This window comes from Hyla sarda, chromosome 5 (genome assembly GCF_029499605.1).
Source record: "Hyla sarda isolate aHylSar1 chromosome 5, aHylSar1.hap1, whole genome shotgun sequence".
Lineage (NCBI taxonomy): Eukaryota > Metazoa > Chordata > Amphibia > Anura > Hylidae > Hyla > Hyla sarda.
Window position 1 is genome coordinate 243,423,690 of NC_079193.1, and position 26,499 is coordinate 243,450,188.

The following is a 26,499-nucleotide window of genomic DNA, read 5'->3' on the forward strand; positions in this document are numbered from 1 at the left end:
AGGCAAAGTGTTCTACACCCCTAGACGTTTTTAATATCGATTTGCTGTGAATTAATTCAGATCAAACCAAATTTTCTCAGAAAAGTTGGCGAATCGGCCGAATCAAATTTTTCAAAAATTCGCTCATCTCTAATCATTATCTCTACATTGGGTTATGTGGCTATTGTAGCAACAACCATTATGTCAGTGCTGCCCTCCCTCTTTCTGCATTTTGCTATTACATCTCACATTTTTTGGGTTTAAGAATTCAGTGGCAGGGAAATACTTTAATGGGCCCAGTAAAAATAATTCATAAGAAAAACACTTTATGAAACATTGATGGGAAAGGATGCTGTAGAAAAAAATAGTACCAAATAGACAGTGACCTAAACAGTTATAGTGGCACAGATTATAAAAGTGTCCTAAACAAAAAAAATGTGACCCTGTTTGTGTTCCACATGTAATAGTGGCCTCTTTAGGCTCACTATACTAATAGTGTCCCCCCCCCCCCTTTTAGGCATCACACACTAATAATGCACCTTCTTTGGGCCTATGCAGAAACATTCCCACTTATGCTATCGTTGTGCCCTCCAAGGAACAGTAATGGGCCCTCCTGAGCCTTTCCACATACAGAGGGAATTAACCTTGTGCTATGGCCTCTTGGTGCCTGTATAGTTAGCCACACAACATAGGAAGCACAATGCTTGCACTTGGGTGCCAAGAGCACAGGAAACTAGAGGATAAAATTCATCGGCCTGATGTTGGTGGCACAATAATGTAACTTAATTGCATCACCTCTCCTAGCCCCAGATATCTGTGGCCTACTAGAAAAGATAGCATTATGGGGAGCCAAAGACAAATTTAGCACCCATGGAAAAGTCTTCAAAATGCTCCTGCAGTGCCCAGTATCCATCTAAATGCTGCTGAGGTACATAGGATGTAGTGCAGCTGAAGACTGTCTCTTATCAGTTAATTCCTGTTTGGATTACATCTGTCTATAGTTTTAAAGCTTTAAAACAAAAACAAAAAAATAAAACATTTTTACTTTATCCAAACAATCATGATACAAACAGACGTGTATGACACATTTCAGGAACTGTTCACCCCATTAGTCTTACTAAAAAAAACATAGAGGGAGACTTATTAAATCTTGTGCACAGGAACAGCATAGTAAAATATCAAATGACAGCTTTCATTTTTTTTAAAGGCCTAAAAAATGAATGCTGGAAGCGGATTGGTTGCTATGGGCAACTGTTTCATTATTCCTTTGTACAAGCTTTGCACAGCTCCTGAAAAGCGCCATATGCTTGTTTCTCCTGTGTTGTATCAGGATTGGATAATATATAAAAGGTTTGAAGATTTTTACCCGCACATGCAGTGTTGGAAGATTTCTTTGGTGTTATGTTGACAAACATGCTGTATTACCTCCACACTGCTTCACATGAGTATGCACTGTAGTACTAAGTTGTGAAAAAGTTAACTTTCTTTGCACTGCCAACACTGGTGGATACTGTGAATGTGTATGAGAAGTTGGTCACATGACCTTCTCTCAGAAAGGCTTCTGCCTAGAAGCCTCTAAAAATTTCTGTGTGAAAAGTATCCAAGTCCAACCCCCAGATGGCTGGAATCAGTCTAAACTACAGATGAGCAACCTTTTCAAAAGTTCTGCTGGTTCCCTGGACATTGGCAAAAAGTTCTGGTTATGATCACATATATGGCTACATATATGGGTAACAGATTCTTCCCATGGTAACTAGCAGGTTTTATAAAAAAAAAAAAAAAAAACCACCTTTTTGAAGGCAGATGCGTGCCAATGTTTATATGCAAACTAAGGTGTCAACTGAAGCAATGCCTTTTTGCAAGTGGTCCAAAAATTGGCATCTTAGCAAGTGCCCAAAAGTCACACAAAACCCTGAACAGCTTTTTCACAAATAGTGTAAGATTTAATAAAAAAAAAAAAAAAAAAAGGCAAACTTCCAATTAAGGGTATATTCTAGAGATGGGGTAATTTTTTTAAACATTTGATTCGGATGATTTGCAGAATTTTCCGAAAAAATTGGTTTGATACGAATTTATTTGCGGTGAATATCAATTTCCTGACTTCAGAGAGCCTCAATAGGGGTGTAGAGCATGTTGCCTTGCTGTAACACCCATAGGGAGTGTGCTTGGGTAGTGAAATAATACTGTTATTCAGTATGACATGCAGATTACAGGCGTCGCTACTGGAATCACTGCCGCAGACCGGCACAATGACTGAGTCACAATGAGTCTGGATATGGCAGGCGATGATGGGAAACGACTTCTGCAGTGACGTGGGCTTGAGGTCATTGGATTTTCCCTGTGCTGATCTGTAGTGTCAGTAATGCTGATTAGTGACCACACAGTGTCTTTTCTCTCTCTAGCAAGAACGAATGCGGGCTTGAGGTGAATGTATTCACCGCTGTAAAGATATGTATTTTAATTTACGGAGATTAGTGCGCACACACAGTCTATGCTCTCGGAAATGCCCGTCTTCGGCAATGGCTGCTGATAGGCTGCATGTCACCATATGATTCAGGGTGATCCTGCCTACCCACCTTCCCAGACTTCCTTGCCCCATGTCCTCACACATGTAGTCGCCATTTTTGCCCCCCGGCCTGCACAAAATGTAGTGAATTAAGCAATTCGTTACCACGAAGCGTGAGAAAATTTGGATTCGTTCAGAATGAATTTTTTCATGAAATTCAAAACAAATTTGACTTCTTCAGCTTCGATTCGCCCATCTCTTGTCTATTCACACATACAGTATTCTGCACAGATTTGGTGTGCAGGATTTGTAGCTGTGTTCAGTCATTTAGTTTACATTGAAATCTGCAGCAGAAAATTCTGCGCGTCAAATCTGCGCAGAATACCTTTCGTGTGAATAGACAATAAAACAGATTTTGTACTGACAGAACGGATAAAGAACACTAACTACTGCTTTACTACAGTTGTTATTATGTATGTGTGGTCCTACTCTTATCTGTTTTGGTCACTGCTTAGTGTTCCTTACAAAGATTTTTTCCTCCTTTCTCTAAAATGTGTGCATAGTTTTTGTAGTGGCTTTGACATCACCCCTATACTACCTTCTGATTGGATGGGAAAGCTATTTTAAAGGCATTATGGGATTTACTGAAGTTGTGTGATATTTCCTCTTTTTTTTTTCCATGTGAATAATGTTAATTTAGCAGGTTCTGACGAACTGCACCACCCAAAGTTTGAGTTCTACCAAAATCAATATTTTAGCAAAGTTCTGACCAAAATGTAGTTCTACAGGATCAGTTCACTTATCTCTAGCCTAGACTACTTAGTTATGGCCTTAGCCGAAAAAGAGAAGGAGCTTCTGCGAGTTGCTCCCTGCCAGTAAGTTTGCTGTGTAGTAGTTTAGTTAGCTCTGGTTCTGCCAGAGAATTCTAATTCTTTTCAAGTTGTTAATCAACTTGAGTCAGCTCTTGGTCAGTCACGGTGAACCACGGCCCCTTTGTGAGGTTATTATTACCCAACATCTTTCACCAGTCCATGTTGAAGGGTTATCTACTTTTAAATTTGTATTTCTACTCCAAAAGTAAGAAATTTTTCAAGACAGAAGAGATAAGAGCAGTACAAGGATACTTCTGCTACCACTAGACTTCAGGCCAGTGTTATGTGAATTTTAAACCATGTCCATTACTCCTTCCACCCTGTGATATGGAATGATAATGCAACTTACTATACATAAATAGGGATGAGCGATACGAATCTGACGAATCCAAAATTGTTACGAATTGCAGGAAAAATTGATTTGCAACAAATGCGAATATCACAGCAATTCTATTGCACAAATCGCTTCATTAAACTCCATTTAGTGTGGTCCAGGCTCCAGGGCATCTAAAATGGCAGATCCACATGTGAGGACATGGGGCAAGGAATCCTGGGAAGGTGGGAACAAGGGTAGGCGGGATAACCCTAAATCACATACAGCATGCAGCCTATCAACAGCCAGTCACCCCAGTGATGTCGCAGGCTTATATAATTGGCAGCCATACTGCAGCCAGTCACTTCAGCCTTTCACTGCAGAGAGATAGATAGGGACAGACAGGGCTGTGTGTTGCACAGAAAAGTTTTTTTTTCCAGCAGTGATTCACCTCCTAGTCAAGTCAGCATTCTGTTGTTGAGAGAGGGACAGAGAGCAGTGTGTGTTTCACAGAAAAGCATTCTTACTATAGTGATTCACCTCCCAGTCACTGTCTACAGCGTTCTATTATAGAGAGGGACAGAGAGCAGTGTGTTGCACAGTGTGTTGCACAGAAAAGCAGTGATTTAGCTCAAGCACGAATCCTGCCTAGAAGCACTGATAGGGAAGGGAGTGAGATTGAGAGTAAATGGCGACTGTGTGCTTCAGCACTGGTGTGTACTGCTGTTGTTGTGCACAAATACTTTTTTAAGCATACAGTAGGACATTTTCCTCCCCTCATATGTGCATACCACATACGTACATCTAAGTGGTGTACTATTTTGTTCCTGTTACAGTCTCAAGGGCCTAGATACTGTGGAAGGGCAGGCAAAAGTACTCACCGGCTGGTGTTGTACACAAATACTTTTTTAAGCGTACTGTAGCACATTTTTCTCCCCTCAGAAGTGCATACTACATTTACGTACATCTATTTGGTGTACTATTTTGTTCCTGTTAAAGTCTCAAGGGCTTAGACATCTGTCTGGATTGGAGTGTAAATGTGGGATGTTCGTAGGATAGCTTGGATATGAAGAGTGCTGTAGAAGTGACACTAATGTGAACACATTCTTTCAAAAGCATCATTGGTGTTCATAGACATTTAACCCCTTAACGACCCCACATCACACTGCGACCCCACATCACATCGCGTTGGTCCCGGCGCTCATCAACGACCAGGACCCGTGGCTAATACCACACGGCAATGTGCGGTATTAACCCTTTAGAAGCGGCGGTCAAAGCTGACCGCCGCTTCTAAAGAGAAAGTGAAAGTATCCCGACTAGTCAGTCGGGCTGTTCGGGACCGCGGCGTCCCGAACAGCTTACAGGACACCAGGAGGGCCCTTACCTGCCTCCTTGGTGTCCGATCGACGAATGACTGCTCCGTGCCTGAGATCAAGGCAGGAGCAGTCAAGTGCCGATAACACTGATCACAGGCGTGTTAATACACGCCAGTGATCAGCATAGGAGATCAGTGTGTGCAGTGTTATAGGTCCCTATAGGACCTATAGCACTGCAAAAAAAAGTAAAAAAAAAAGTGTTAATAAAGGTCATTTAACCACTTCCCTAATAAAAGTTTGAATCACCCCCCTTTTCCCATAAAAAAAAATAAAACACAGTAAATAAAATAAAAAATAAACATATGTGGTATCGCCGCGTGCGTAAATGTCTGAACTATAAAAACATATAATTAATTAAACTGCACGGTTAATGGCGTACGCGCAAAAAAATTCCAAAGTCCAAAAAAGCTTATTTTTGGTCACTTTTTATACCATTAAAAAATGAATAAAAAGTGATCAAAAAGTCCGATCAAAACAAAAGTTGTACCAATAAAAACTTCAGATCACGGCACAAGAAATGAGTCCTCATACCATCCTTTACGTGGAAAAATAAAAAAGTTATAGGGGTCAGAAGATGACATTTTTAAACATATACATTTTCCTGCATGTAGTCATGATTTTTTCCAGAAGTACGACAAAATCAAACCTATATAAGTAGGGTATCATTTTAACCTTATGGACCTACAGAATAATTATAAGGTGTAATTTTTACCGAAATATGCACTGCGTAGAAACGGAAGCCCCAAAAGTTACAAAATGGTGTTTTTTCTTCGATTTTGTCGTACAATGATTTTTTTTTCCGTTTCGCCGTGAATTTTTGGGTGAAATGACTAATATCACTGCAAAGTAGAATTGGTGATGCAAAAAATAAGCCATAATATGGATTTTTAGGTGGAAAATTGAAAGGGTTATGATTTTTAAAAGGTAAGGAGGAAAAAACTAAAGTGCAAAAACTGAAAAACCCTGAGTCCTTAAGGGGTTAATCATTTTATTAAAGTGCTAATTAGTTTGTGTTTATAATGTGAAAGTGTCCAAAACATTTTATCATGTTTTATTCAGGCTTCAGTTTACAAGTACTTTTGTAGTTTGCAGACTTTGTTTAAAGACATTTTATAATTTATGAAAAGTGACTTGTACATTTTTTAATAATATTTAATATAATTTAAATAAATAATTGCTATACATAAAAGCCAGGTAAGAAGTCCAGAATGGAAGGTAACTCTTGTCACTACATTCTCATGGCATGAAGGACATTTCCAAAAGAATCTGCATGTCAAACTAAATAACAGTTTTATTTCACTAAGGGTGGATTCACACTACGTTTTCACCCATACGGGAGCGCATACAGCAGGGGGGAGCTAAAACCTCGCGCTCCCGTATGCCTTCGTATGCGCTTCCGTATGTAATTCACCTAACTCAGTGTTTCACGACCGGTGTGCCTCCAGCTGTTGCAAACTACAACTCTCAGCAGTCACCGTACACCATGCACCGTACATGCTGGGAGTTGTAGTTTTGCAACAGCTGGAGGCACACTGGTTGTGAAACACTGAGTTAGGTCACAAACTCAGTGATACATAACCAGTGTGCCTACAGTTGTTGCAAAACTGCAACTCTCAGCAGTCACCGACAGCCAACGGGCATGCTGGGAGTTGTAGTTATGCAACAGCTGGATGTCCCCCCCAATGTGAACGTACAGGGTACACTCACATGGGCGGAGGATTACAGTAAGTATCTGGCTGCAAATTTGAGCTGCCGCAAACTTTCTGCTGCAGCTCAAATTGCCAGCGAGAAACTACTGTGAACCCCCGCCCGTGCGACTGTACCCTAAAAACACTACACTACACTAAAACAAAAAATAAAATAAAAAGTAAAAAACACTACATATACACATACCCCTACACAGCCCCCCTCCCCTCCCCAATAAAAATGAAAAACGTCTGGTACGCCACTGTTTCCAGAACGGAGCCTCCAGCTGTTGCAAAACAACTCCCAGTATTGTCGGACAGCCGTTGACTGTCCAGGCATGCTGGGAGTTTTGCAACAGCTGGAGGCACCCTGTTTGGGAATCACTGGCGTAGAATACCCCTATGTCCACCCCTATGCAATCCCTAATTTAGGCCTCAAATGCGCATGGCGCTCTCACTTTGGAGCCCTGTCGTATTTCAAGGCAACAGTTTAGGGTCACATATGGGGTATCGCCGTACTCGGGAGAAATTGTGTTACAAATTTTGGGGGGTATTTTCTGCTTTTACCCTTTTTAAAAATGTAAAATTTTTGGGAAAACAAGCATTTTAGGTAAAAAAAAATTTTTTTTTTTACATATGCAAAAGTCGTGAAACACCTGTGGGGTATAAAGGTTCACTTAACCCCTTGTTACGTTCCCCGAGGGGTCTAGTTTCCAAAATGGTATGCCATGTGGTTTTTTTTTTTTGCTGTCCTGGCACCATAGGGGCTTCCTAAATGCGGCATGCCCCCAGAGCAAAATTTGCGTTCAAAAAGCCAAATGTGACTCCTTCTCTTCCGAGACCTGTAGTGCGCCAGCAGAGCACTTCTCACCCCCATATGGGGTGTTTTCTGAATCGGGAGAAATTGGGCTTCAAATTTTTAGGGGTATTTTCTGCTATTACCCTTTTTAAAAATAAAAATTTTTTGGGAAAACAAGCATTTTAGGTAAAATTTTTTTTATTTTTTTACATTTGCAAAAGTTGTGAAACACCTGTGGGGTATTAAGGTTCACTTTATCCCATGTTACATTCCCCGAGGGGTCTAGTTTCCAAAATGGTATGCCATGTGTTTTTTTTTGCTCTTCTGGCACCATAAGGGCTTCCTAAAGGTAACATGCCCCCCAAAAAACCATTTCAGAAAAACGTACTCTCCAAAATCCCCTTGTCGCTCCTTCCCTTCTGAGCCCTCTACTGCGCCCGCCGAACACTTTACATAGACATATGAGGTATGTCCTTACTCGAGAGAAATTGGGCTACAAATACAAGTAAAAATTTTGTCCTTTTACCCCTTGTAAAAATTCAAAAATTGGGTCTACAAGAACATGTAAGTGTAAAAAATGAAGATTGTGAATTTTCTCCTTCACTTTGCTGCTATTCGTGTGAAACACCTAAAGGGTTAAAATGCTGACTGAATGTCATTTTGAATACTTTGGGGGGTGTAGTTTTTATAATGGGGTCATTTATGGGGTATTTCTAATATGAAGACCCTTCAAATCCACTTCAAACCTGAACTGGTCCCTGAAAAATACTGAGTTTGAAATTTTGTGAAAAATCGGAAAATTGCTGCTGACCGTTGAAGCCCTCTGGGGTCTTCCAAAAGTAAAAACACGTCAATTTTATGATGCAAACATAAAGTAGACATATTGTATATGTGAACCAAAAAAAATGTATTCGTAATATCCATTTTCCTTACAAGCAGAGAGCTTCAAAGTTAGAAAAATGCAAAATTTTCAAATTTTTCATAAAATTTACGGATTTTTCACCAAGAAAGGATGCAAGTATCGACAAAAATTTACCACTATGTTAAAGTAGAATATGTCACGAAAAAACAATCTCGGAATCAGAATGATAACTAAAAGCATTCCAGAGTTATTAATGTTTAAAGTGACAGTGGTCAGATGTGCAAAAAACGCTCCGGTCCTTAAGCCCAAAATGGGCTCCGTCCTGAAGGGGTTACAAGTTAAGTCTTATGTAATGCATATCCTCAATTTTGCACACTAACACTTTTAAAAAAGAGACCTTTAACTTCTGCCTACCTGTCTCAGCTATTATTCTGATCCTGCCACCTGCCTGATGCCACACATCTGATGTCAAGTTCTCCTTTTTTCACCCACCTTCGTCACCAGGTACCTGTATTGCCACCCACGGCACCACTCTGTCACCGGGTAACATTCAGGACTCCTGATGCTGCTACTCCCACTTCCAGGATGTCTCATTCTGTCACCATATGTTCTCCTCATGTTGATGCCAGCTCCAAGCCGTCTCATACTGTCACTATATGTTCTCCTCATGCTGCTCCCACCTCAAGGCTGTGTCATTCAGCCACTATATGTTCTCCTCATGCTGCCGCAAACTCCAGGCTGTGTCATTCAGCCACTACATGTTCTCCTCAAGCTGCCACAAACTCCAGCCTGTGTCATTCAGCCACTATGTGGTCTCCTCATGCTGCCGCCAACTCCAGGCTGTGTCATTCAGCCACTATATGTTCTCCTCATGCTGCCGCCACCTCCACGCTGTGCCATTCAACCAGTATATATTCTCTTCATGCTGCTGCCACCTCCACGCTGTGTCATTTAGCCACTATATGGTCTCCTTATGCTGCCGCCAACTCCAGGCTATGTCATTCAGCCACTATATGTTCTCCTCATGCTGCCGCCACCTCCACGCTGTGTCATTCAGCCACTGTATGTTCTCCTCATGCTGCCGCCAACTCCAGGCTGTGCCATTCAGCCACTATATGGTCTCCTCATACTGATGCCATCTCCAGGCTCTGTCATTATGCAATAATGTGACATGTGACTCCTTGTTAGATTTGTTTTTCTTTTTGTAACCACACTATTTATTCAAAGTAAACGCCGGGGCCTGGGACATTAAACTTGGGAATGTAATATTACATTTAAAATTCTAAATCTTAAATTAAAATTTAAAAAAATTGATGTAATCTTTTCGAGACTGAGGCCCTATGGTCATCAACGTCATATATTAGCTGTGGAATTACCACAAGAAATAGCACTGAATAGCACTGAACAGTATTAGCAATCAAATTATTGCTCTATATAGTCCCTTATGGGGACATAAAAATGTAAAACAAAAAAGTAAAAAATAATAATATTTAAATATAATGTTAATGATCCCGTACGGTGAACGGTGTAAATGTAAAAAAAAAAGTCCCAAATTGCTGCTTTTTTGTCACCTTTTATTCCCAAAAAATTTGTAAAAAGTGATTTAAAAGTTTCATACATGCAAATGTTGTATTAATAAATGTACAGATCACGGCGCAAAAAATTAGCCCTCACACAGCCACATATACATAAAAATTAGACAGTTATAGGTTGTCAAAATAGAGGGATTTTAAACATACTAATTTGGTTAAAAAGTTTGAGATTTTTTTTAAGCGGTACAATAATAGAAAAGTATGTAGTCATGGGTAACCTTTTAATCGTCTTGACCCACAGAAGAAAGATAACATAATCATTTTTACTGTAAAGTGTACAGCGTGAAAACAAAACCATCCAAAATTAGCAAAACTGCAGTTTTGTTTTTTTATTTACTCACACCAATAATATTTTTTTTGGTTGCACCATACATTTGTAAGACTCCCCGCAGATGACTGGAACTCGGGAGGTAGTAAATCGTCAATACCACGGTGGTCTGGAGCAATAGATGTAGTGGATCCGCTGGACCTCTGTGGCGGATGACGCGGGCCGTGCCAGGGAGCAGAGTGTAAGGTGCCGCTGGTTTTCACCAGAGCCCGACGCAAAGAGGGATGGACTTGCTGCGGCAGGCGGGACACAGGTCGCTACTACTGGCATGACTCGACCACACACTTGGCTGAGGTGAAGCATGGCATAGAAGGGACAAGGCAGGACGTAGTCAGGCAAGCAGAATGTCTGGGCAGGCAGCACAGGAGCATAGTCAGTAGAATTGCAGAAGATCAATAGGCAGGCGGCTAGGAACATGGTAAGGTCACAGGATGCAAGGTCTGGTACATGGCAAGGAACACCGAATATTGCTTTCTCTCAGGCACAAAGGCAAACAAAGATCCGGCAAGAGGGAGGAGCTAGAACTTATAAGCAAGGTACAGGTGTCAAGTAATTACGGGCGCAATGACCCTTTAAATTTCAAAGCCCCGGTGCGCGTGCCCCCGCCTCCGGAGCTGAGGAACAGAGGCAGGGGACAGAGGTGAGTGACGGGTTGGGACTCGCATTCAGGCGCGTCCCGCAATGAGAGTCTCAGCCCCGCCGGCGGCTGGCAAGGACAGGGAGATGCGCTCACTGTTGGAATGTCCGGCCGGAGCACAGGGTATAACAGTACCCCCCCCCCTCTTTTTCCATGGGACAAAAATTTCTTGAGGAAATAACTGTCCAAGATGTTCTCCTCTGGCTCCCAGGACCTCTCCTCAGGACCAAATCCCCTCCAATCAACCCCAAAAAAATTCTGCCACGTACCGTTTTAGAGGCCAGGATTTCTTTAACTTGAAAAATATCTGAGGAACCAGAGACAGGAGTGGGAGCGGAGTTTTTTATTTGAGAGTAACGATTGATAACCAGAGGTTTGAGGAGAGATACATGAAAGGAGTTAGGTATGCGACGAGAAGGGGGTAAACAGAGTTTGTATGAAACTGGATTAATCTTTTGTATGACCATGAATGGGCCTAGGAAACCGGGACCTAATTTATCATTTGGGATCTTTAAACGGATGTACTTAGAAGATAACCACACTTTATTAGTGTTGAGCGGCATAGGCCATATTCGAATTCGCGAATATTTGCGAATATATGGACGAATATTCGTCATATATTCGCGAATATTCGCATATTCATTATATTCTCGTTTTATTTTCGCGTATGCGAAAATTCGCGTGTGCGAAAATTAACATAAGTGAATATTGGCATACACAAAATTAACACGCGCGAAAATTCGCATATGCGAAAATTCGCATATGCTAATTTCGCATATGCAAATTTTCGCACGCCAGTCTCACACAGTAGTATTACAGCCTTCTTTACACCACACAAGCTGGAAGCAGAGAGGGGTGATCACTGTGATGTGTACTGTGAAGAAAAAATAAATAAATAAATAAAAAAAAAACGAATATTCGTAATTACGAATATATAGCGCTATATTCGCGAAATTCGCGAATTCGCGAATATGCGATATTCGCGAATAATATTCGAATTGCGAATATTCGCGAGCAACACTACACTTTATCACCAGGAGACAAGGATGGAGGAAGTCTTCTTTTCTTGTCTGCCTGGGTTTTCATGCGGGAGGAAGCCAGAGATAATGACTGCCGAGTCTGTCAGCAAATGGAAGAGAAATCACGGACAAGTTTGTCTACAGTTGGGACACTAGAAGAAACTGGAACAGGAAGAGGAGATCGGAGACGATGACCAAAAACTACAAAAAACTGAGATTTCCTCGCGGCTTCAGAATCTTTATGATTATAGGAAAATTCGGCCCAGGGAAGCAGATCTACCTAGTTGTCTTAACGAGCTGAATCAAAATGACGTAAATAAGTCTCCAAGATTTGATTTACCCTCTGCACCGGGCCATTGGACTGAGGGTGGTAGGCAGATGAGAAATCCAAGCTGATGCCAAGGCAGGAACAGAGAGCTCGCCAGAATTTGGACACAAACTGAACTCCGTGATTGAAAACAATATTTTCAGGAAGACCATGAAGACGAAAGATATGAAGTGCTTCGCCAGTTGTGGACTGGAGAGTGGTATGAAATGGGCCATTTTAGCAAATCAATCAACCACAACCCAGATGACTGTGTTACTATGAGATGGCGGAAGATCGGTAATAAAATCCATAGCAATCTGAGTCCAAGGAGTCTCAAGAATGGGCAAAGGCTGCAAGAGTCCTGCGGGTCTCAGTCGAGGGGTCTTGTCACGAGAACAGGTGACACAGGACCGTACGAATTCAGAGACATTGTGTTCCAGATGCATCCACCAATAATGCTGGGAGGCGCTGAAGAACCAGACGAATATGAGCACAATACTCCTCCAAGCTGGAAGAATAGATCAAAAGGTCATAAAGATACACAACAACACAGATACAGAGAAGGTCGCGGAAGATATCATTTACGAATTCCTGAAAAACATCTGGAGCATTACAAAGAGCGAAAGACATCACGAGATACTCAAAATGTCCATCTCGGGCATTAAAAGCTGTTTTCCACTTGTCACCCTCTCGGATTTGAATCAGATTTTAAGCTCCACATGAATCCAATTTTGAGAAGACTTTGGCCCCCCGGAGACGATCAAAAAGTTCAGAGATCAGAGGAAGAGGATAACGATTCTTGACGGTGATTTTGTAGAGACCTCTGTAATCAATACATGGGTGGAGAGAACAGTCCTTCTTGCCCACGAAGAAGAACCCGGCTACGGCAGGTAAAGAGGACTTTCGGATAAATCCTTTTTGGAGGTTCTACCATGAGAAGGCATAGTCCAATCAATGGGACATCGTAAGGACGATGCAAAGGTAAAGTTTCAGCCTGTTTTTTGCAAAAGACATCAGAAAAATCTTGATAAGGAGAAGGCAGACCAAGCATAGGAGAAAAGGAAGAAACAATTTTAGGCTGGACATGCACAAGACAATGATTTTGACAGCACTGCCCCAGTGAGTGATTTCTCCAGACCTCAAGTCAAGCTGCGGGGAATGGCGTTGGATCCAAGGAAGACCGAGAAGTATCTGTGAAGTACAATGAGGAAGCACATATAATTCAATCCTTTCTGTATGCAAGACTCCCACCTGCAAGAGAAGAGACTCTACAGTTATTAAGAAGTAACCCATTCGGGTATGTTAGTGTGGTGTTGGACAGAACCAATGTAAAACCTGTTGATCCTGAGGGAATGTAGCTGCCATTTTGTTGTCTTTACTTGCATTGGGCTTAGGCTTGGATAAGGATAGCTGGAGTAAAGAAAAACCCTTTAACAGAGGTGTTACAGGAGCAGCAAGCAGTTCTAGATTGCTTCCTGGTCTGAAGTATACCTTAGATTTCTCTTACGTCCTAATCAGTGGAACAGATGGGGTATTCCGTCCCCCATGGACTGGTTAGGAACGGTGGAAATGTTATTGACAACCTCATAAATGAGGAATTAGTTTCTCCCACCCCCCTTACATATAGGGGGGAAAGAGCAAAACCCCCTTGTGTTTTTTTCTGTCCTCCAGACAGAGGTTTTGACAGATGGAGGGTCCTGTTCTTTCTCTACTTTTAGGAGTTCTTATTCTACCGCCTTGGTGTCCGCTACTGTGGCGATAGCCTCTTCTGAGGTGGCAACATTTTTGAGAATAAATTTTTGCAGATCCAGTCCAACCTAGAGCAAGGGGTCTCTAGGGATAACATTTTGGCCTCTTGTAAAACAGCTAGTTTGACTATAGATCTCCACTGTGATGCCACCCCTCAGCAGCTTAAGCTAGCTTCGAAATCCATGGCCCTTTCTTCCACGGGGCGTCATCCCTTGTGGCTTAAACCTTGGAGGACTGATACCTTCTCTAAACACACTCTGTGTACTATGATATATGAGCCTGGCATTCTCTTTGTGTCTGAACTCGACCGTGTTATGGAAGCGCTGTCTGATCGGAAAGGGAAATCTCTTCCTTAGCAGTCCTTTCGCGGTCGAGGCAAAAGGTATGGAGCCAGGTCAGGCTCCGAAGGCAAATTCCAAAAAGATTGTGGGTCCCAAAGACAAAGGGGCGCTAGAAACCCCAGGGGTTCCAAGGGTGGAAGATCCTCGTGCCCTGACTACGGGCCTCCTAGAGGCTCTTGAATGTTTGCCAGTGCTCCCTCTCTGTTCCATCTTCCTTGTCCTTCTCTTTCTGTAGGTGTATGCCTTCAGCATTTCCAAGATGCCTGGATAATTCATATTCAAGACCCTTGGGTACTCCAGATCTTTTAAGAAGGGTACAGAGTGGAATTGGAGAATATTCCTCCAGACAAGTTTGTAAGGACCAGACTTTTACCTTTCAACAAACAAAAGATTTTGGAAGTTATATTCTGGAATATCTCCAGAAAGGTGTCTTGGGGAAGTTCCCTCTCAAGAGCAGGGGTCGGGCATCTATTCTTCAGTGTTTCTGGTTCCCAAAGTCACAGGAGATTTAAGGATGATTATAGACCAAGGTTCTTCAACCGGTCTATCAGACGGAAGCATTTCCATATGGAAACAATTCAGTCGGTTATCAATCTTCTTATGCCAGGGGATTTCCTGACAAACTTGGACCTCAAGGATGCTTATCTTCGTATCCCTATCCATCCTGGGTCCAGTAGATTCTTAAGGATTGCTGTTCAAATTCAGGAAGTACTAAGGCACTTTCAGTTTGTTACCCTCCCGTTCAGAATTTCTTTGGCCCCACACACATTTACCAAGGTAGTAGTTTCCATGGTGGCATCTCTAAGACTTCAGGGACTGTGTATAGTCCCTTACTTAGACGACTGACTTCTCAAAGCCTCCTCTTAAGCGATCATATCCCAACATATTCAGACTGCTGTGTCCTTTCTTCATCAACTAGGCTGGATAATCAATAGGAACAAGTACAATCTTCAACCAGCCACATCAGTGAAATTTCTAGGATTTATAATAGACTCTGTGGCAATGACTATTCATCAAAGTCCCGAAAGAAAGCTACGGTTTCAGGACACAGCCCGGTCTCTCTTAGTTCCCAAGAGGGTAACTCTCCTCTATCTAATGAAAATGTTGGGACTGATGTCTGTAACCGCGGATGTGGTAGTTTGGGCTTTATGGCACCTATGTCTGCTTCAGTCGGAAGTATTAGCCAAGTGGGATCACAGTCAGGAAGGACTAAATTCTGTGCACTCCCTGTCTCTTCAAGTCCGGTCCTCTCTGAGATGATGGGTTCACCTTCAGGATGGCAAATCTATGACGCATCCCTTGTAGGTTGGGGAGCGCGTCTTTTGGACAAAACAGTCCAAGGAACTTGGTCTCCCCAGGAGATGACATTATCCTCAAATCTCCTAGAGATTCCGGCTATCAGATTGGCTCTTTTCCACTTTGCCCCTTATATTCAGGGCAAAGCTGTGAGAGTGCAGTCAGACAACATGATGGCTGTTCTATTGATACTCCCTGAGGAAGCCAAACGGCGAAACGACGTTGGGGTGCTGGTGTTGTGTGGGTAGGTACACTGTCTATGTCTCCTAGCTTGTGCTCTGTGAGTGGGGAAGCTTTATGGCAATGCTACATGACTGCTATGTGTAACTTATATTTTGTTGTACAGGTGGCCCTACTTAGATAGGAATAACTATGTCATGTTTTGCTAATTTATGATATGTTACCTACCTTACCAACTCCTTTTTTGTCTGGCTATACTGTCCCTTTTTAATTGTTTTTATCTAATGATGTTCTCAATAAAGTTTATTACTGGCGTATAGAACTGATGTTCAAGTGTGTATATGGGATCTCTTCTGTTCTATACATCGACAAACAGGGAGGCATGATGTCACAAAGTCTCCTGAGAGAGATAGGTGTGATTCTGGATTGGGCAGAATTGAACCTCACTCACTTATTGTCCATTCATATCCAAGGTACTGACAATGTAGTAGTAGACCGCCTGAGCAGAGGCCTTCCAACCAGAGAGTGGTCTCTCCATCTGGACATCTTCAATCAGATTGTGCTCTATTTCAGTCATTGACAGGGACCTCCAGTCTTAAATTGTGTGTGAGTGTGTGTGTGGGGGGGGGGGGGGAGAGGGGGGGGGGATATGTAATAAAAAGTCATGTAATGTCCCCAAGTTTCATAACTCTGTTTAAACTGTGTTAAAAGTCAATGTATATGCATTGCTGTGTTGCTCTTATCATGTCCTGGTTTTCTCTCCTTCCTGACTGTGCTGTTGCCATGCAGAGCACATGCAACTGCTCACATGCAGAAGATCAGTGTTCAACAGAGCACATGCAGCAGCTCTGTTTTAAAGTGACGATATGAGCAGAGACGAGGAAGAAGTGAAGAGACTTGAGCAGCAGTTGCCGCCATATTGGCAAGACACATAACAGTTTTTTTTAGAAGTGTGTGGAGATACTAAAGGACTTCCCTGTGCAGCCAGGCTGTGTGAACTACGGTCTAGAGGCTGACGGAGTACAAAGAAATAGTACATTTAGTGGAGCCACGTTGAACAGGACTTTGTGCAACAACTGATCAGTGGAGCTGACATTGGGCTGTGTGAATTACTACCAACAGTAAGAGACTCACAGTGCTGTTGAAGTACCGGACAGTAACTATAAAATCCTGGATTACATCACACTCCAGTATATACACTCCGAAGGACGAACAGAGTGCCAAGGGACATCTGGAATTTAACTCCATTCTATCCAACTGGTTTTCCAGCCTACTGGGGAGGACTTTGTTGCAGATCTTGCATTACTGACAGAGAAGGATGACATCGGGCCTCATGGTGCACTTATACGAACTGTAAGAGATCCACTTGGACCACTGTGATAAGGGGGGTGCACACCCAATTTGGAAGATTATGGTCAGTTAGGGAGAGTTTGTGGGACTATTGTTTATTGAGTGTCCGCACTGCAAATACGGACGTGAAAGAGGTGAAAATTGTGGTGCGATTTTACTTGAATTGTTTACGTAATTCTGAAAGTTTTGCTCGTCTTTACCTCTGTTATGTCACCATTAACCTGCCTTTATTAATCTATAGTAAATGCAATTTTCTTGAACACTGCGTACGCACTCATTTCTGGTCACAGAGCCAAAACACCTGCCTTACTCTCAGTTCACTCTTGTACCAGAATAACCGCCAAGCTATGTTCTTTTGAGAAACTTTGTACCCATTTATGAGTTACTGCCAAGCTCCTACCTATTCTTAGTCTAGCTAGTAAGAATTGTTATAAGTAAAGAAACATTCAATGACTGCTGTTTGCCTGCTCCTTCGCTGGGCTATCCTTGAGAGGGTTCCTGTACAGAATGGACCCGCTAAAAACTTCAACAAGGGGACCTTTATACCTAAATTTTTGGGTAGGGGTCACCATAATGACAAAGGTTTTCACATATTCATGCATCTGATGTCTTCTTACCGTGTACATAACAGCAACATATCACCTAGAATGTTCCTCCTGCAGTATTTCATTTTAAACATAAAGAGGAAGACTTGTTCTGCCCTTGTTCTAAAAGATTTTTTTCACACAAAATAATTCATTGGGAATTATGAAAAGTGTCAAGGAGGACTCAGTGAACAGCTATCCTCTCATTTTGTGACAGTCATTAATGTAATAATTAATCTCTGTCATTTAACTGTATTACATTTTGTAAGGAGGAAATTGAAGATAGATCTATTTCAGACTAATTCATATTGCACTTTAGTATGTGAGAGCAGGGTGAATCAAATGTCATTTCTTCCCTCAGTAAATTTCAGTCTGTCATTTCATAATGAACATGATGTTTTTGGGGAGAATGCATTCAGAACTAAAAAAAAAAAAAAAAAAAAAAAGATTATTACAGAATTATGCTCACAAAGTTACCGTAAAGATTGTTATCTTTTTAAGAACTCAAGATATACTAAATGTAATTATATGAATTAGACATTAGAATCCATAAATGGAAAGATGGACGACTACACATCTCCAAATTTTTAACAGACAGTTCACATATCTGTAATTATACCGTAAATTAATCCCATTAAACCCTCTTTAGACCTGTTAGGATACTGAGTTAGTAATACAAGTAAATATATTAAATAAGGTAACTATTAGATTAATAAATTAGAAAGATATAATGAAGTTACACAAGTGGAGAATCTGAAGGTTATGATAAGTCAGCAATGTATTACTACAAATATCACTAATAAATATATTTGCATTCTATAAGCTATACATGATAGCGCAGGGTAATGCATTTCACTACCGATTCACAGCAATCTGCACCGTTTCCCTGCCCCATTATAAGTGAGGGAAGTTACCACACACTTTTTCTTGCTTGTTCTAATGATTGTTGGGGGTCTCAGCCCCGAGACACTGATGATTAAAATTTTGACATGTCTCTGCAACATTTGTCAAAGTTTTTTTTTTAACCTAACCCAGTTAGTATATGACCTATTTTGATCTTTAGGATACAGACTTTTTTTTTTTTTTGCTTTTCTATACTTTTTCTCCCCATCTAAGGTTGATAACTTTTTTTTTATTTCTCAGTCATTGCAGCCTTATCATAACTTGTCTTTCAGGACAGCTTGTATGATAATGGTATGTGTTTGATTTGTATTTTTGAAATACTTTTAAACTTTAAGTATTTTTAGTTTTTTTAAATAACACTAGGGCACTTTACCATGTGATTTTTGATTATTCGTCGTATATTGCACATGTCGTGATATGCCAAAATTTTTTTTTAAATGACAGTTATGCTTAAAGCTGGTTATACTCACTTTAAATAATAGTTAGTTCCTTTAACAACAACTTGTTCAACCCACCATAAACATGATTATTTTGAAGGGGAAAGGGGAATAAGCTGCTGCTTTGATCTCTACTTTTCACATTTAAATGGTTTGTCTGGTTTGAACAATCCTTTTCATTTGAAAGCTTCCCAACAATAAGCTGACAGTAGAGGTTTTAATGCTGGGACCCTGTAATTGGCTGTTTTTGTAGAAGGGGAACCAGCTAATAAGGGGAATGACACAGTACACAGAACTGGGAATGACACAGTACACAGAACCCAAAAAAAACACTTGTTAAATATGTGTAATACATAGGTGCATCATGTTTCCCTAGACAGGAGTTACCCTTTGCCCATCCTCTGGGATCCCTGCAGAAGGAAGAGTCCATGGCAAAGTCATAGACATAAATAGAGGGGCACGAATAGGCATGAATGGAGGGAGCGTGGTGGCTGTGTTCCCAGTCATCTGACACTGCCCGGAGTTCGTTCTGTGCACCGCGTGCGGGGGCACGGCAGAGATCATGATCAGATCCTTTGGATAGGGGATAACATGTATAGCAGCAGAATACCCCTTTAAGTTCTGGGTGCTGAAACCTTCACCAATCGCTAGAACGAACAGGAAAAAGCACTTAGGTGAGCATTGTTTCTTTTTAATGTTTCTGTACTGCTGAAGACAGGCTTCATAGAAAGTCTAAAGGCCTGTCTTCTGCTGAGTGCTTCCTCCTACTTATTCTAGCAACTGGTGGGGGTCTCAGCACCTGAACCACCACCAATGAAAGCATTTAATATGTCTCTATGACATGTGTAAAGTTTTCATAAATAACAGTTACAGCAAAGCTCTTACAGACTCTTATGTATGGTGTTGTACCTTTGTAAATAATAGGAAGGTTCTTTATTTTTGCTGATCATTGGAAGTCTGCAGCCCCAGGCTCAATATTTGGTGTGTCTCTAGTTTTGGAGTATATACAATTTCACTGCATAAGGAGGACAGTCTAGTGATTTAAATGAAAGTTGTGTAAAGACTTGTCACCCTTGTGGTGGAACTTCAGTAAAACTAAACACTTAATAAAGACTACAACTAATCCACCAGAGGCCACAAGAATGGGACACTCTATCAGCTAATCAGCTGCAGAAACCTTCTAACTGAAAGAGTTACTTTATAAAACTAAAAGATTAATATATTGTTGCATTACTACTAAATGTTGCTAATGTAAAGTAGTATCTTCAAGACAAACTTTGTTTTTTTTTTTCGGGCAAGTTTTGGCTGACCAGTCCCTCCCCCCCCCCCATGGCAAAAATATCTCTTGATTGATTCAGCTTTTCAAAGACCACCAGGTTTTTCTCCTGTGTGTTTGGAGCTGTTCGTAAACTATTAAAGCATAGTACATGTAGTCTTTGAGATTAATTTGGGATATAAAATTGCTTAAAATATATTTTTATTTTATTTTAAGTTATATTATATTAAACTAATATATAATAATAAATGTAACATTGCCTAAAATTACCTTGCTTTCATTTTATACGGTAGTACTACTTACCAGGGTATATGTACGTAATGGGGATGAATTCGATTTCTACCACTGTTTTACCCCCTGTATAAGCTTAGAAAGAAATCTGTTACATAGTTTTTATGTATCTCATTCCTGTTTTGGGCAATGAACAGTCTAGTAGATCATTGAGTTTCTACACTTGAGTATTGTATGATTGTTGTACTGTGAAAATGAAATGAAACCAAGAAAACAATTGTGTTTTTCCCCAACGTCTATTCTCCATGCTACAGATGTGATTTTACGGAGGTTGTAAGACATTTTTTTTTTTTTTCTAATTTTTTTTCCTCTTTTACGTTTTACATAGTCAGCATATTGATTCTCAATTGAAATGCAAGGAACTGAGCTGAAAATGTGAAGATTGGAGTGTTTGCTTAGACATCAGCCTCTCAATGCAATGCATTACGTTGCATTAAATAAAAACCTTCTGCGTTTTCTAGTTAACCAAAGCAAAAAGGCATTTAAAAGCTTTGGTGCAAGTTCCATTCCACTGTTATTGGAAGCTTGTTATCCTTTCACTCTGGACAATACACCAGCATGTCTGTTTCTCCCCTCTTCCCTCAAATCAAAGATCAAAGGCTGCATTTGTAAAGCAAATAGTTGGAGCGCTCCAGCCGGGTTTGATGAAAACCCTCTCCAGCCTCTTGGGACATATTACCTTCCTCATTATTCCACTGATTGGCCTTATTTCATCCAAGGATTACTGCACATTCTCCTGACGGCTGATGAGCAGCTTCATGAATATACAAAATAATCCAGCGGCACTGGGCCAGCACTGATTATTATTGTGAAACTCACAGGAGCTGCTTCAGATGAGCTGCTGGAGACTGTTGAACTCTTCTTTGCCATTTTCCATCTGATTTTACCACAAGGAACCTTATTAGACTATTTTTCACGTCTGTAAGAAAAAGAAAGAGAGAGAGAGAGAGAGAGAGAGGGTAAGGGAAATGAAGATAGTAGAAAGAGATTGCATCTATTTAAAAATGATCAGGGAATTCTGGGTACCAGATGTTTTTTGCTTAATATCACAAAATGACTTTTATTAGATTACACTAAGTACTTACTAACTACAGTTAAACTGCTTTTCAGAGAGCCTGATGGGAACGCTGTCCTAAATAGCCATTTATTTTCACCACACAATGCTTCTGTGCAGTTTGTATAGGTCTGTAAAGATGGTGTATACTCCTCTGCCAAATATGAAATGTAAGCCCTGTCATTGTAACGCTGCATTTCCGAGGCTCCTGTTATTGAATAATCCAAAAACAGTCTCTACACCTGGTACAGCTGTAAGATATTGGTTCAACACAGGATGAGAGTTTTGGGGCTACTTGTCCAATATGGTATAATTTCATAAGTAGTTTAAGGGTAGAGTTGTTTAATAACCTTGTGGTGTTACTGTGCATTTATTTATTTTTTATTATTTTTATTTAGCTATTTTTTCAGTTTAGGTTTAGGAGGATGATCCTTACTGATCTAAACTGCAGAGGTCTCTTTGGTTTGGTTCTAGGTTTTGTCTGGTTTGATTCCATTTCAAGGAGGAAGGTCAATGTCACAATATGTGTCAGACTTCTAGAAGTATGCATCATTTTGTGTACAAATGTAACAATGCAACTTTAAATTAGATCGTATTCACTGTAGCCCCCATAGTGTGTCATATATTGCATTAATAAGGCAAAAGAGAGATAAAAGAAGATCGAGATGGTGCTAATGGTGCCTTTTATATGGGAAAGAAAAAGAGGGGGGGGGGCAGGGAACAGTGGGGTATGAGCACTTGCTCATTTGATAGGACCAACACTGTTTAGCGCTTTGGGATTTTTTTATCCAAATCCTGGTGGCAGCTTTTCATTGATACTGTTATGCAGCAGTGCAGGAACATGTGGAGTTGGTGAGGATGAGGGTTTCCCGGCAGGGATGCCCTTTGTATTAAAGATCCGACTTCTGGAGCACTCACCAAGGGGTGACTCAATTCTTGTTTTCTTTTAGTGTTTTTATTTTAACACACATGAAAGAAACAATGGTGGTTGCAAAGGACAACACGTTTCAAAGGGTAATCCCTTCTTCATCAGGTCCATAAAAAGGGCAGTGGCAGAGCACCAGAGAAGGTGATTATGACTTTTTGTTTTTACATCACTGCCAGCCACATTTAAATATTATCCCTGTACCCCAAAAGTGAATATTATAAATTTCTTAAGATTTTAAATATAATTTACATTTTGTGTCAACAACACTTAATAGTATAGAATGCATTTCCTTTGATCTTATTAGTCTTTTATATTATGCTTACATGAAACTGGCCTCAAGGTACATTCACTTGTGGCAGATTTTTCTATTTTTTTTGCTTAAAATGTTTTCACCATACACCTGAATGGGTTTGTTATGGCAAAGTGCATACATTTTGGAAAACCCTATTCAGATTAATTGGACTGTCAAACAAACTTTTGCATTTGCAGCAAATCTGGAGGATAACACATTTTTCAATTTGAGTAAATTCTATTAAATTGTAGTGGAAAATTTTGAAAATCTCTTACTTTACGGTAGAAAATATATTATGCGGCTTTAGTTTCAAGAGAATTTCTTGTTGAATATAATCCAGAAAAAGAAAAAATAATCTTCGGCGCTCACCAGTAAAATGAAACAGATTATTTTTATTGCAATGGAAAGGTCACTGGATAGCAGCAATAAATGATTCAGCCGTTTTGCAGCTCACTGTTGCTTCTTCAAAGCCATAAAGAATTTATTTTATCGTATGGTGTGCCATGGATTATTCTTTTCTTATTCGGGCTATGTTTAGTTTTCTATATTTCTAAAGTTGAGCCCCACACAAGATTAGCTGATCCACCAGATTGTGTATGTTACTTCCGAAGCTGGAATAGTGCTGAGTGTACTTTTCGAGTATTTCTGATTGTGGAACCTAATGATTGCTTTTGGCCGGAACTACATGCTACATCTTTAAAGGTAAAGAAAAAGAAAGAGACAAAGCGCTCCACTGTGAAGAACAGTATTAAACCGGACGGGCCCCAAATACAGAAGGACTCACCGGATCCAGTTGTGCTGATTGGAGGCACAACGCTCGTAAGGGTGTATGTGAATGATCCTTTCGGAAGGTTGTGTGGATACTGCAACCAGGAATCCCACTTAGGACTGCAGCTGGACCCGCCCTCGCAGCAGCGTGGGAACGTAAGAACTAGGTATTGTACACCATCCGGTACAGAAGATTGGGAAATTGCAGCACTGTCCCCAACTGAGGTAAATAAAATCTTTTTCTTTATTGATACATGTAACACGTTTCAAGGATGCTCTGTCCTCTTCTTCAGACATTTTCACATGTCTGAAGAAGAGGACAGAGCGTCCTTGAAACGCGTTACATGTATCAATAAAGAAAAAGATTTTATTTACCTCGGTTTTGGACAGCGCTGCAATTTCCCAATCTTCTGTACCGGATATTGCACACTACCTAGTTACATGTTTAAAGGGGTACTCTTTTTTTTAAATCATCTGGTGCCAGAAAGTTAAACAGATTTGTAAATGACATCTATTAAAAAAAATCTTAATCCTTCCAGTTCTTATTAGCTGCCTGCTGAACACTACAGAGGAAATTATTTTCTTTTTGGAACACAGAGCTCTCTGCTGACATCACGAGCACAGTGCTCTCTGCTGACATATCTGTCCATTTTAAAAACTGTCCAGACCTTAGCAAACATATGCTGCTCTGGACAGTTCCTAAAATGGACAGAGTTGTCAGCAGAGAGCACTGTGTTCCAAAAGGAAAATAATTTTCTCTGTAGTATTCAGCAGCTAAGAAGAACTGGAAGGATTAAGATTTCTTAAAAGAAGTGATTTACAAATCTGTTTATTTTTCTGGCACTAGTTGATTTGAAAAAAAAAAAAGGTTTTCCACTGGAGTACTCCTTTAACCCCTTAACAACAATGGACGTAAATGTACGTCATGGTGCATTAAGTACCAATTCACCATGACGTACATTTACGCGCCACTATGATCGCGAGCACCGGAGAAGTGCTCTCGTCATGTGCGGCAGGTCCCGGCTGTGATCGCACGGATGTCCACCATTAACCCCTCAGATGCCGTGATCAATACAGGGGATCTGATCATCTAGCATGGTGGCCGGAGGCCCCCTCGCCTGGCTCCGGCCATCTCCCGGGGTCTTCTGATCACCAATAACACTGATCAGTGCTTTGTCCTATGCATAGCACTGAACAGTATTAGAAATCAAACGATTGCTATGAATTGTCCCCTATGGGGACATAAAAAGTGTAAAAAATAAATTAAAAAAAATGTAAAATAAAAAATGTTAAAAATTTTAACAATCCCCTCCCCCAATAAATAAGTAAAACGTCCGTTTTCCCCATTTTACCCCCAAAAAAGCATAAAAATAGTATACACATATTTGGTATTGCCACGTGTGTAAAAGTCTGAACTATTAAAATATACTGTTAATCATCCCGTATGGTGAACGGCGTAAACGTGAAAAAATAAAAAAAAGTCAAAAACTTCAGTTTTTTGTCACATTTTATAATTTTTTTTTTAATAAAAATGTATAAAAATAAATTATAAAAGTAAAAGTAAAACCTAAGCAAACGTGGTACTGATAAAAACTACAGATCATGGGGCAAATAATGAGCCCTCATATTGCCCCATATACGGAAAAATTAGAAGTTTATAGGTGGTCAAAATAGGGCAATTTCAAACATTCTAATTTTGTTAAAATGGTTTGAGATTTTTCTTTAAGCAGTACAATTATAGAAAAGCATATAACATGGGTATCATTTTAATTGTATTGACCCACAGAATAAAGAAAACATGTCATTTTTGCCGGAAAGTGTACAGCATGAAAACAAAACCTTCCAAAATTTGTGGTTTTCTTTTAAATTTTCCCACATAAATAATATTTGTTTGGTTGCGCCGTACATTTTATGGTAAAATAAGTGATGTAATTACAAAGTACAATTGGTGACGCAAAAAACAAGCCCTGATATGGGTCTGTGGATGGAAATATAAGAGAGTTATGATTTTTAGAAGGCGAGGAGGAAAAAAATAAAATGCAAAAATAAAATTGGTCTGGTCGTTAAGGCCTTAAGGGGTTAAAAAATGTCCACACCACCGGAAATAGTCAAAAAAGCAAATTTGAAAAATTTGTCAAGGGACCATGTACATAGATGAAAATATACCATAGGACTTCCCAATCCAGTTAATGTTTTTATTACTGTGTGGATTGGACAACTTCCTTCCATGTGTTGAGTTCCTTGAAACCAGTGGATAAGTCCATCTACTGAAAAACTTTAAAAATTGGAATTGTCTGATTGAGTTTATTAACACGGTTCCATTACAAGCTGGTGATTCTGAGGGGTCTTGCTGCTTGGAGTCATGTGCAAGAAGTCATGACTTAGTTTGTAACTGCTCAACTTACTTGGGGCACTACTGCAGCAATATGAAGAAATGAAACATAGCCCCTAAAATTTATTTAGTGTCCATCCACTACAATGGGTGCCTCAGGAGCTGAAACTCTCCACGCTAGATTGCTAATAGGGCTCCCTCTATCAGAAAAATACATTATATTAGTGAAAGGGCCTCTCTAAACCCAACCACCCATTTACAAAATTTCTTCCATTATTTAGTACACCAACACATTTTTCTCTCCTCTTTTATCAGAATAACTTGTCTGTCTGGTGTCATAGTGACTTGAGGCGCATTGTTAAAAGAGGATGTTGAGACTTTATGCATCTGACAGTCTTTTTTTTTTTTTTTTCCTTCTTCTAGCAAGCGGATGATAAACTAAC